Below are 12,065 nucleotides of genomic sequence, written 5' to 3'. Positions count from 1 at the left end.
TAGAACTCTCCACTGCGGGACCTGATTCGTGATGTTCGGGTCCTGTCCAACCTGGCCCCAACAAGATGGTTATTTTGGGTCACTACCCTGACCTCTTCTCTGTCAGTCGACTCTGCCCTCTTCTCTGTCAGTCGACTCTGGATTAAAGTCCCTTCCGTACCCACCTTGCAGTGAGATGAGCAACTTGTACTCCTTAACAGCTGATTACTTCCAGGTGCTTTGCATTATAAATGTGTTATCATGTCATAATCTTGATGGCGTGGATGAGTCATTTTCTATATAGTTTCCCTCCCCGCCCCCTTTCATTTAGTATCTCATTGTAATAAATACGTTATTGTTGCTTTTCAGTCCGTTGGCCGTGTCCGACTCTTTGCGACCCCATGGACTGCATGCAGCACGTCAGGAGGTTTCCCTGTCCTTCACCATCTCCCAGAGCTTGCTCAGACTCCTGCCCATTGAGTCAGTGATGCCATCCAACCATCTTGTCCTCTGTCATCCCCTTCTCCTGCAGTCAGTCTTCCGCAGCATGGCAGGCTGTCTTACTCTCGATCCCAGTGAGCATTTTCTTTCACTCTTCCACTGGGGAGGAGAATGTATCCTGCAAACCAGTGTGCAAGCTACAATCTGACAGCCTTGAGACCTGAACATAGGGACACTCTCTGAGGAACCCTGAGAACCCGGAGAGCTGACTCTTCCTCTGTGTGCCCAAGGTCCCAAAGGCATATGAGGGCAGTAATAGCATCTGCTTCTTGGGTGGTGTCCAGCATCAACTACCCAGCAGGATCTTAGCTTGGCACTTGTCCCCATCATGTTATTATTGTAGGTGGCTCAGATGGTAAGGAGTCAGCCTGCAGTGCAGGATAGCCAGATTCAATGGCTGGGTTGGGAAGATCCTCTGGAGAAGGAAATGGCAACCCACTCCATTATTCTTGCCTGGAGAATCCCATGGGCAGAGGAGCCTGGCAGGCTACAGTCCAAGGGGTCTTAAAGAATCAGACACTTCTGAGCCACTTTCACTTCCACTTCACGTAATGATTTTGAAGTCAAAACTCACTGTCATAATAAAGTTCTCTTTAAACATACAGGAATTCCTCAACGATGGGAAGCAAGACAAGGGTAACCACTCCTTCCACTACATTCACTATGTCAGCTTATATTATGTTGTTGGATTTTTAAGTGTCAGTGCGTCCGGCGAAAGTTCTCACAACGGGCTCTCTGAAGGGCTCAGACGCAGTCTGAATCAGCCAACCGGCACAAGCGGAGGAAAACAAAATAAAACCAAACCAGCTGTTTCTTGTGGCCAAAAGCTTCCTGTTATTTTATTAAAGCGCGAGGGCGGAGGAAAAAACCGGCCCGGCGACACTGTGGAGCAACACTGCCACCTGCAGGCTACAGAAACCAAAACGCCGCAAGCCCGGAAGAAAATTCATCGTTTCTGCTGGGTTTTCCCGCAGAGGACTGGACAGCGTGGACGCGAAAGTTAAGGGGGATGCCCGTAAGGACCAGAGAAAGGAAGAGAATCTCTCGACGGGGTCCGGCCAAACCACCCCTGGACAGCGAGCAGTCCGCGGAACCATAGCAACACGGGCAGGAAGTTAGGGTGTCCGGGAAGATCCGGAGCTTGGTGGGCGGGGCTGCACTCCGATTGGCTGGCTCTGGGCATGCGCGCAGCCACCCAGTGAGGCCCGTGCCAGTCTCTTGGCCCTGGTCGGCTGGGAGTTTTGTCTGGGAACTTGTTTGGAACTCTCCACTGAAGAACCTGACCGGTCGTGACGTCCGGGTCCTGTCGCCCACTGCCGAAGCCCCCCACGTGCGGGGACGTTACAAGTCCCCTGTCCATTCTCCTCCCTCCCACCCCCGGCCTGTGAACGCGTTCCTCCCGTGGTACACTCGCTGTTCTCTCAGGCCTCACTCTTCTGATCCCTCCTCAGTGCCCACGAGGCACACCCGGTCACCCCGGGAGACTTTTTGTCCTTAGCGATGTTCCCTTCCTCCCTACCCGAGCATCCCTCTGCCCACCGTCCCGCCCCGGGCATCAAGAAAGACCGCGCCCCTCATGCTGTCCTGTTTCCAGCCTTCCTCCCTGGCATCACCCTCAACATGACGTCCTGTCCTCCAGCTCCTTCGCACTACTGCCAGTGCACTGATACCACAACCTCCTGGACACCTCCAGCTCACCGGCCACGCGTCCTTTCCCAGCATGCACCAGGCCCCTCCTGGATCGGCTGAGCCAGGGCTGGAAGCTTTCCCCCGCAAACACACCTCTCCCCGACAAACACACCTGTTGGGCTCCTTGCACCCTCCTGCCTGCCCACTCCCTGCCTGTGTCTGAGTACCTGAGCATCGAGGAGAAAACTTTACAGAAGTGTTTTATCTTGAATCCATGGCGGGAGTAGACCGCTGTTCAGTTTCATGGTCACCTAGCTACACTCCTAGACTACACACTAGTAACCTTCTTCCATGCTAATGACCACCAGCCCCACCCACTAATAATTCGTGGAGAATACCGAAGCAACCCCGTGCGATTTCTCAAGTTTCCCAGTCCCGATCTGCATGCTTTTGCCCTGGCACTCTGCTGCCCCGCTCCACGCCTGCTCCTGACTGCACCCAGCCCCTCACCTCTGCCCAGGATCCCATGCCTTGAACCTTCTCAGGGACTTTGCACCTGCAGTTATCATTCCTCTCTCCTGAACCAGCACTTGCTCCCTCTTCATCCCAGCATTCCACAGCACAGGGGGAAACCCACCGTCTTCCACCCTATTCTGCAGCTCCTGGCACATTACCGATTGCCCTTCAAAGCAAAACTGCTTCAAATTCTGCTGAGATATTCTCTCCTCAGCCCCCTTCCGTGGAGCTTTTGTCCCAGTCACTCCGCTGTAACTGGTCTCGTCATGGCCATCATTAATATCCATACTTCCTGATCCCACAGACACTCTTCAGTGCTCATCTAAACCAACATCCCAGGCATCTTTGGCATATTTGACTCTTGTGTTCTTTATCCCTCTTTTTTTTAATATAGTTCAGGGGCGTGGGGCTTATGTGACAACAGTGTCTCCTAGATGTACTCGACAAGGTACACATTCTACACCTGGATATTGTTTGGGAAGTCTTGGGTCAAATGAAAGACAAGCCAAAGAAAAGAGCGTCCCAGTCACTGCGGGGGAACGGCCCACAGAGGCAGTGGCAGGCAGAGGTGAGAGAGCTCAGACAAGGGAGGTGTGACATGAAATGAAGAGGAACACCAGGGAAAGGAGGGTTGCACCCCATTCACACTTGGGACTCACAGGGGGCACACTGTACAATGACCCAATGGAGTCTTTGGGCAGAAGGGTGGCTGCAGTTTAGGAATTTCATTTTCTGGAGCTGATCTTGGTTCCTGCTGCGGTGCAGGTGAAATCCAAGGGAGGGCTCTGCATCACCTGAGGGAGAAATGTAGAAAGGGACTGAATCTAGATGAAGCCTAAGCAGGCAATGGGCTAGGGGACCTTGCGGCTGAGACTGAGGAGTGGACGTCCCTGCCGGGGGATGGGCTGGACGATCAGACCCAGATTCAGAGGGGTCTGCACATGCCAGCAGGGTGGCTGAGGCTCAGTCAGCCGGGGAGGACCGGGCCCACAGCAAGAGGAGGGAGACAAAAATGCAAGTTTCACCATCCCACCCACGGGCGGTGCAGGTCAGCATCACCAGGGGGAGCCAGGAGAGGAGATCACACCCTGCAAACACACAGCCTGCTACTTCCAATACCATGCGTCTTTGGTTCCTTTCAAGCCATGCTTCTTGAAAGTACAGACACCAGGATCATCCTTATCTGGTTACCTCTCGATTCCTCCGCCATGTGCCCATCCACAGAACATCCCCTTGCTAACTTCTCCCAAGAGCTCCGTGGGCCAAACCATAGTACCCAGTGCTGTATTGGCCACAGACACATTCCGTTTTCAACACCACTTTTCCTTGGTCAGAGTCTGTGATGTGACAGCAGCCCACCCTGGCTTTCCCCCTACCTCTCAGTCCATTACTTCTAAGTATCCTTGTCTGTCCACTTACTTTGATCCCCTCCTAAATCTTGGGCTTTGTTTTCCTCTGGTTTCCAACCTCTGCCCTGTGCTCTTCCACTCCACACATGATACTTGGGTGACCATGTCACCCCCCAGAGCTTTTACCCATCTGACTTGTTTTCATCAGTATCCCCCTGTATGCTGTTGGCTTTTCCTATCACTAAATCTACCTAGGAGATCTCAGCTGGGCCCCATTTTCCCCACAGGCCGAGACGTATGGGGCATCTGCACTCAGATGTCCCATAAGCCCTGCAGGCCTGCTAGTAGCCCCAGGCCAACGTTTCCTGTCTCATGGATGGGCACTGCCATCCACCCAGTTCCTTAAACCACAATCCCAGGCATGCTGCTGGCTGTGATCTTCACTGTGCCATGACTCCCCTGGAGCTGCTCTGGAAAAGGCTCACCCGAGATCTTCCTATTGCCACAGGTGGGGATGGGTTCCTCTGAGAGGCCCTGTTCCTGCAGACACGCTCTGAAGGTGTCCTGAGCTCGGGCCTTCACCCTCTTTTGGATCTCTGAGAGAACCCGGGTGCTGTAATGCACCTGAGAGGTTGAAAGCCCTGTCTTTAACAAGACGATGAGTCAGGACACAGCAGTGCAAGTCCATCGCTGGGGAATGTGCCAAAGAATATCCGGAAGAGATCCCTAAAGAACGTTTAGGGAGGTGGGTCTTCATGGGTGTGCACCAAACAAGGGATTGCTTAACTGTATTTTTCCCAATAAGCATTCCGTTCCAATTTGGTCTTCATCTGAGCACGGGAGTTAATTTGATAACACAGGAAACAGGTTAAAACGGCAACTGAGCACAGGCAGCAGATATGCTGACAGCCAATCCTGCTACATCAACATCAGCAGCTACAATTCTCAGCCATCTTTAATCTTTGATGCACTATTCTGATCTGTCGAATGAAGTTATCTCCACAGTGTTTTAGAAATGTATTCAACTAACTAGGCACAAGGGATCCTGACAAGAACTAAAATGTAGTAAGTTTCACTAACAACAGCAGGGTTTCAACTGTAAAACTTTGGATTCAGGAACATGCAGCAGAGCAAGCACAAGGTCAGTTTTCAAAGTAGTATTAATTTGGGCAAGTTGTCCCTTTCCTCAGCCTAAGATATCTGTCTAGCCTAGCGGGTCATGATGGAACCATGCTTTCGCTGTAGAGAGGAGTTGCCAATTTTCGATCTTCCATTTCCTCCTGGAAGAATGGGTTCTGTTTCCACAGCTGCAAGCTCGGCTTTCATAAGAGAACTTTTTGAGATAATGCTCACGCCAGGGCAACACACCTACTACTTCAGACTCTCTGGGGATGTCCTGCCAGCATCAGCTCTTCTAAAGCCTCTCCAGGGGAGATTTGATGCACAGTTTAGGTTGAGAAACACAATCTCATGATGCTTCACTCGTCCTGCTTTTAAATAGAATACTGAACTGAAGAGCCATGTTTGCTACTAAAGACGTTAAAATATTTTTTTAATTATGTATCTTCCCTTCTGAACGGTATTTTTACATATTTATTCACAGCCATATGTAGAACAATTTCAATGACTCAGTGGTGTGTTATGCCCCCAAGTCCCGTTCCTTACCAGACACTCAGGCAGATGGAGGGGAGGGAAACGCACCTCAGTCCTGGAGGCAGAAGGAGGATGGATGGAGTTCCATTGTCTTGCTTACTGCTCTGCTGAGCATCCCTCCTGGGTTGCTGAAGTCAGGCAGGGGCCCTCGCACCAGGTTAACAGGTATTCCTGTGACCAGAGGTTGGAGCTAAGGGCCAAGATCCGTTACTGAATCTGGGAAACGGAAGTTGGGTCCACGTGATTTGAGAAGACTGGGAGAACAACTAAGTAGAATTTTAGATGCAGGGTGGGTTCTGGGAGCCTGTCCAGAGCCATTGACTTGTGGGCACACAATGGGCGTCTGTGCGTAAACACAGAGACACACTAGACGTGTGTGCTCACTGGGGATTCCATCCTGACGTGCACAGCGACTGTCTCTAGAGGGAGCATCTAGCACATGTGGAGGAGGCCGGACCCAGAACGTGGAAGGAGCAGGGGCTCCTCATTGACAAAAAAAGCAATGGCATATCTTTTCCCACATGTCTCACTTGGACATCTGCAGTACCTTCCTAAACTGCTGTACTGAGGTATAGTTACACACCACAAATCACAGCCATCACTTCCAGGGCACTGACTTTTAGTAACTTCACACAGTGGTGCAATCACCTCCACAGTGCAGTTGTGGAACACTGCCAGCACCACTAAAAGGTTCCGTGTACCCATCAGCAGTCGATCCCCAACAGGACCTGCAGGCCCAGGCATCCTCTCATCTAATTTCTGTCTCTCTAGATTTGCCCTTTGTGTGCATTCACATCAACGGACTCCTGCAGGAAGTGGCCTTTTTTGTCTGGGTTCTTTCACTTAGCGAAGTGCTTTGGAGGCTGACCCATGTGGCAGCAGAAAGCAGAAGTTCATCACTTTTCATCCATCTGTGCTGTTCCACTGCATGGCTACAGAATAAATACTCTGTTTACCACTCTGCAGCTGACAGACTTTTAGGCTGCTCCACTATTTGGAGATTACAGACAGTGCTGCTCTGAAAGACATCGAAGGACAAGTATTTGTGTGGACATGGGTTTCATTTCTCATTTCTCCATGATTTCATTTCTTCTTTGCACGGTGCACAGGCTAGACCCTTCAGTCAGTGTGGAATAGAGGTGGTTGAAGCAGACCTCCTGTCCTGGTCTGGATCTCAGGAGGCAAGCATTCACTCAGACTCTACTAGATGTGAAGTGACGAGAGCTGGATGTTTCTCAGGGATGTTCTTCAGCACGGCAACGACGATCCCTTCTATCCAGAGATGGTTGACTGCCGGGGTCCAGCCCTGGTGGATCCAGGGAATTCGAAGCGGGGACGGCGTCAGCGAGGATCAGGAAACAACTGCTTAATAAAACGTTAATTAAGGATATAAAGCATGGTGAAATAAGGATAGCTCAGCGAAGAAATTCAGTGAAGAAAAGAGGCTGAATAAAGTTCCAAAGCAGGGAATTTACGTCACCTACGAAGGCCGCAGGTGTCCTCCAGTTCTCCCGAAGGAGAGGAGACACTAAGGCCTCCCCGGTCACGTCTTAGAAGCCCAGGCAAAATTAGTAGGCTTGACGAGCTTCCCCACCTCAGAGGAAAAATTCAGCCAGAAGGAGAAAGAAAGAATGACATGGGGAGACCAAGTTTCAGAGAACAAGGCCCACACTTTATTTTCTAAAGTAGTTTTTATACCTTAAATTATGCATAGAGGATAATGGGGGAAGGGGTAGACTCATGCAGTAAGCCAGGCTTTCTTCCTGCAGACCTATCATATGCAAAAGTTTAGGTGATTTGCATCATCTTCTGGCCCGGAGGCCTGTTAACATTTTAAGACCCTTTCTTCAGAAAACTTATTTTTCTCTAAAGGTCATTAGTCAGGCGCCACCCTCCAAAAGCATTAAAGTTGCATTCCTATAGGGCAAAGGTGTGGTGGGCTATAACAAGAAAAAGAATTAACTCAAGGGTCCAAGGTTACAAACATTAAAGCTACTAATTACACCAATTATATTAATCAATACACTGCCAGGGACACAGCAGGTAAGGGACATGGAGACTTAGCAGCAAACATTGGCCCAACAAGTGAAAAACCCTTCACCAATACAATTTCTAATCAATCTTTTAACTGCTCAAAGGAATCTGTATTTAGACAGTTTAAAACATCTCATGCCTCTCACAGTTGGGAGGCTCTGAGCAATCACATGTGGCCAGAAAAACCTATTCAGGGGCAGGCTAAAGGACTTCCAAAGGAGTTTGCAGGTTGAAACACTACCATACCCAGGAACTTTATTAACTGGAGCTGTAAGTTAACTCTTTTTTTTTTTTCCAGAGAGATGTAGTGGGGGACAGCCCCCCGTAAAATCAGAGGTGTAGGTGAGAGCACAAAGCAGAAAGTAGGCAGACTCTGGTTTTGGGGGTAGATGCTCGAGAATTTCCAGAGGGACTCCTGCGGCTCGATCCTGCCTTTGTGTATGCCGAGCCTCCTTCCTCATGACCTTTGCCAGGGGCAGAGCTCCTGCTCCCGGCAGTTGACCGTGTTTATTGATATAGTTATTTACTTATTTGTCATGAACGGGTCTTGAACTGTGTCAAATGCTTTTTCTTTGTCTGTCAAGATGGCAGGTGGTTTCCGTCCTTCATTACATCAATACGCTGTTTCCCGTAACTGAAGTTGAGTGTTGGTCCAATACTGCCGTCCTGGGAAAGATCTCGCACAGCCCTTTGCGAAATGTTTCTCGATTTGGTTTGCAGGTACTGTGTTGAGGGTGTATGCATCGCTATTCATGATAGATATGGGTCTGTAGCTTTCTGGTGATGGCAAGTCTGGCTTTGGTACTGGGGTAATACTGTGCTTATAGGATGAATTAGGAAATGTTCCCTCCTCCCTCCTGTCTATTCAGGAAGAGTCTGTGAAGGATGGGTGCTATTTCTTCTTTAAACCTTTGATAGATTTCACTGGTGAAACCAGGAGGCCCAGGATTTCCCTCTGTGGGAAGGTCTTTAAATGAATGGTTCAATATCGTTGCTTGCTATAGGTACATTCAGATTTGTTATTTGGCCACTGCCTTTAACCCAACTCCCAACCAGTGTTCTCTGGCCTGTTGGTTCCTATGACTCGGTCTCTGGTCTAGAATTTGACGTGCTGGTCATCTCTACACATCACAGGATTCTGGCTCCTAGTCTGTAACTGGGGAGAGTATGCTGTCTCAGAAGTGACCCCCAGATCACCAACACCCAATACGCAGGTTGGGGATACAGACTTTGAGGTGGGGAGGGGGTTCCACTGCTGATATCCTCATTTACAGCCACCCATCCATCCTCCGGGCGACCTCGTGCAGGCTGTAGGTAATTCTGCAGTTGGGACTGGCACAGCAAGGACCCAGAATACCCTGTCCCCTCCCCGGCCACGTCCACTTCATCTACCCTGATCCTTGTCAGTCCTCTCATCTCCTAGCAACGCAGCCTCACAGGGGATCAGTGACACACTCGCCACCACATCTAAGGGTGTCAGATCTCCTCTCTGCTCAATGAGTCAACTCTCGAGGGCAGGGACTGGCCATGCAATTCCTCCTCACCTCCCCGTCTCAACAGCCAGTGTGACACAGCATGGAGGGGATGTAACATATACAGTGAAAACCTTCATGATTGGCTAAATGAGGGACTGGGGATGCCAGGATTGACCTGGGTTGGCTGCTGGAGTGAGCCCATCGCATCCCACCCTGGGGAACTTGTGCCAGGCGGGGATGACCATCCCTGCCCCAGTGCACTGTGGCTAGCATCAGTGACGTACCTTATCCAGACTTGGTGTGCCACCAGCTGTGGACGGACACTGGAGTCACCGGGTCTTCTTACTTCACCCCAGCCTTTACGGAGGGTACAGTTGGGGATGCTCTGTCAGAAATAGACCTGTGCTCATATGGCCTATTAGTCTATGACAAAGGAGCCAAGAACATCCATCACGGAAAATGCTGTCTCTTCAATAAATGGTTATGGAAAACTGGACCCCTTTCTTACACAACATTCAAAAATAAACAACAACAAGAGAAGATTAAAGGCGAAATTGTTAGACCTTAAACCATAAAGCTCCTAGAAGAAGACATAGGCAATATGCTCTTTGACATAGGTCTTAGCATTAGTTTTTTTGACACGTCTCCTTAGGCAACAGCAACAAAAGCAAAAATAAACAAATGGGAGTTCATCAAACTAAAAAGCTTTTACACATCAAGGGAAACCGTCAACAAAAGAAAAAGGCAACCTGCTGAGTGGGAGAAGATATGAGCAAGTGATACACATCCCAAAAGTGGTACACATCCAAAATAGCTAAAGGACTCATAGAATGTATTGGGAAAAACACCCAAACTCTGATTTTAAAATGGGGCAAAGCACTGAATAGACATTTCTGCAAAGAAGAGATACAGATGTCTAATAGACATATGAAAAGATGCTGAACTTCTCCTCATCAGGGATTAGAAAATCAAGACCACAGTTGAAGTACTTCCTCATACCTGTCAAGTAAGAAATGTTGGGGAGGATGTAGAGAAAAGGAAACCCTCCTCAGGTGTTGGTGGAAATGTATATCGGTGCAGCCACTATGGAGACAATGAGGGTTTCCTCAAAAACTGAAAACAAGAACTACCATATGATCCAGCAGTTCCACTTCTCGGTATTTTTCTCAAGAATAGAAGAAACACTAGTCACAAAAGATATACGTGCTCCTCTGTTCACTGCAGCGTTATTTACAGCCAAGGGGAGCCAAGATATGGAAGTGCCCATCAATAGATGAGTCAAAAAGGAAGAAATGGTACACACACACACACACACACACACAGTGGAATATTACTCAGCAATAAAAAAAAAATGAAATCTTGTCATTGTCGACAACATGGATGGACCTAGAGGGTGTTATGCCAAGAAAAACTAGGCACACAGAGAAGGACAAATACCACACAGTTTTATTTACATGTGGAACCTCAGAAATAAAATAAGAGAACACGGGAAACAAGACAGAAATAGACTCAGAGACACAGAGAACAAACTGGTGGTTACCAGAGGAGGAGGGAGTAGGGAGATGTGTAAAACAGGGAAGGGATTAGGAGCTACAAACTTCCAGTTATAAAATAAGTCATGAGAATGGAATGTACATACAGGGAATATAGTCAATAATCTTGTAAGAAATCTCTGTGGTGACACATGGTAACCAAACTTATCCTAGCAATTCATTTCATAATGTTTAAAACTATGGAATCACTCTGTTGTGCACTTGAAACAAATATAATATCATATGTGAAATTTGGGCCTCCGCAGTGGCTCAGCGGTAAAGCATCCTCCTGCAATGCTGGAGCTGCAGGAGGCGTGGGTTGGAGGAGGGCATGGCAACCCACTCCAGTACTCTTGCCTGGAGAATCCCATGGACAGAGGAGCCTGGCGGGCTACAGTCACGTGGTCACAAAGAGTTGGACATGGCTGATGTGACTTAGCATGCACACACACATGACAACTTTACTGAAGAAATAAAGAGCGGGGGCTCTGAATGGAGGATGCCGAAGTTTGTGGGTCACTTTTCCTCTGGTGGCCTATGTGACTCTGAGCAATTCCCCTAACTTCTCTGTCCTCTGGTTTCTCACCTCATCAATTAGGATTGAAATCTTCCAAACTGATGGGTCTTTGAAGGAGGAGTAACTAAGGTGACAGAAAGAAATATTTGAATGTGGTCTGATACCTGGTAAAGGATGAACAACCTTGAAATGCCATGTTAGCCCTGCTAAACGTGCCCACACAGACTAAACGCATGCCTCTGAGTTTCAAGAAGAAAAGCTCCCTTGGGAGACAAGTCCTGCAAGATGGGCTGAGCTCTGAAGCTCTCTGATGAGATCACAAGTTCATACTCCAGTAAATATACCTGTTCTCAAGCGCCTCTGTCTGCAGAAGACTCGTGGATTTCTGCAGAAATACAGCTCTGGGGACTAGCTGAGAGCACAGACTGACACACAGCAGAATTCATTTTCACTTCTGAAGAATCTCACAGGCACTTGCTGGCTACACAACACTGGGCTCTGAGTGTGGGGAGGAAAAGTACATTTCATCACTCATGTCTCCTGTAATGAAAAGGGAAGCTATTTGTTATTAGGGCAAAGATGTTTGTGAAGCACAGATCTGAGAAAGGTCTTCTATTCAGAATACATAAGGAATTTTAAAATTGCAAAGGACAAAATGTAGCAAAAGAGGACAGATCCTTGTGCCAGGGATTGGGGTGTGGGAGGGGAAACCAGAAAGGGGCAGCACCTGGGCGTTTTTAGGGTGATGGACGTGGCCTGTGTCCTGGTCGTGGTGGTGATCACTGGAATCTCTCCGTGTGTCAGAGCTCAGAGAGCTGCACACCCAAGGACAAGCTGGCCAGGAATTCCCTGGTGGTCCAGTGGTTCAGAATGTGCCTGC

General features: G+C 48.8%; 1 long non-coding RNA gene across 1 annotated transcript; it reads right to left on the bottom strand.

Moving 5' to 3' along the window:
• Nucleotides 1-1,290: 1,290 nt before the first annotated feature.
• LOC113887307 lies at nucleotides 1,291-10,459 on the bottom strand. The gene is made up of 2 exons (XR_003509699.1): nucleotides 9,421-10,459; nucleotides 1,291-6,989 (listed from the first exon to the last, which is right to left on the bottom strand). It is a non-coding gene; the product is annotated as an uncharacterized LOC113887307 (long non-coding RNA).
• Nucleotides 10,460-12,065: the final 1,606 nt, after the last annotated feature.

The sequence above is a fragment of the Bos indicus x Bos taurus genome, chromosome X, assembly GCF_003369695.1.
Source record: "Bos indicus x Bos taurus breed Angus x Brahman F1 hybrid chromosome X, Bos_hybrid_MaternalHap_v2.0, whole genome shotgun sequence".
Classification (NCBI taxonomy): domain Eukaryota; kingdom Metazoa; phylum Chordata; class Mammalia; order Artiodactyla; family Bovidae; genus Bos; species Bos indicus x Bos taurus.
Note: the sequence above shows the minus strand (reverse complement) of the source record. Positions and strands in the feature narration are given on the sequence as shown.